Here is a 989-nt window from a genome sequence, read left to right on the forward strand (position 1 = left end):
AAGAAAACACATCTCGACTATGCTGCTGTTTCACAGACAAGTGAATCAAGCAAGAATTTAAAATCTAATTGGAGGGATAGTAGTAATTTCAAATTTAGAGGAAGGCAGGTTAAGTAGTGGTGGACAGCAGGTTAGGGGTAAATCAAGCATGAGAGAAAGAAAAAAAAAAGGGGGAAATGGATGGGCAATACCTTAAGGAGTGGTAAGAATTTGGAAAAAATTTGAGGTAAGGGAATTAAGGTCAAGGTATTAAAGAAATATATCTATTCTACAGTATAAATAGAATAATATAATGAAGCACTGAACTACTAAGTTCAAAACTATAGGGAACAATAATAATTAGAACAAGATAAACATAACCATAAACATAAGATATAAATTAATGTGGGGTGGTATTATTTATGGGTAAAACTATAATATTAATGGCCAAAATCCAAACAGAAAGAAAGGGAGGAAGAGGAAAACAAAGGTGGAGGAATAGAGTTAGATAAACAGGACTAAATTAAGAGAAATAAAGCTAAGGTTTTCGAAAAAGACTCAGAATAACTTAGAGAAAATGTAGGACTAATATCAGTGGGTTGGGAAAGGTTAAAAAATATTCTAAGTATATATTAAAAGTCATACCTCAAATAAAATAGTAATTAGTCAGGGAAATGAGAGAAACTAAATTTTAAAATTTAGTAAGATTTACTTTTTAAAGAATATTTACTTTTTAAAATATTTAAAGGTGCGGGAGTAACAATGCACACATAGAACCCTAAGGTCAGATCTATTGTTAATTAGATTAGGGTTATCCTTAAGTTTAAAAATTTCGTAAAAATTTCCATAGAGCACAGTCCACAGCCATATCTACTATTTCTATAAGGTTGTGCTCTCCTGATGATTTCCCATTTAAAATTAAAATCAATACTATTTTCCTTCAATTCCCAAATTTTATTAGATAATGATGTGCTATTGAAATTCCTTTATGCAGCTGAGGAGTACATTTT

At 30.3% G+C, this 989-nt stretch overlaps 1 protein-coding gene and 1 long non-coding RNA gene across 3 annotated transcripts in view; one reads left to right on the forward strand and one right to left on the reverse strand.

Annotated features, from left to right (window-relative positions):
* The window catches only part of LOC106879834 (DNA repair protein XRCC3), a 200,197-nt gene that overhangs the window by 177,034 nt on the left and 22,174 nt on the right, over window positions 1-989 (forward strand). The gene's annotated exons all lie outside the window — the stretch shown is intronic.
* The window catches only part of LOC128249080 (uncharacterized), a 171,930-nt gene that overhangs the window by 44,145 nt on the left and 126,796 nt on the right, over window positions 1-989 (reverse strand). The gene's annotated exons all lie outside the window — the stretch shown is intronic.

Source organism: Octopus bimaculoides, chromosome 11, assembly GCF_001194135.2.
Source record: "Octopus bimaculoides isolate UCB-OBI-ISO-001 chromosome 11, ASM119413v2, whole genome shotgun sequence".
Taxonomy (NCBI): domain Eukaryota; kingdom Metazoa; phylum Mollusca; class Cephalopoda; order Octopoda; family Octopodidae; genus Octopus; species Octopus bimaculoides.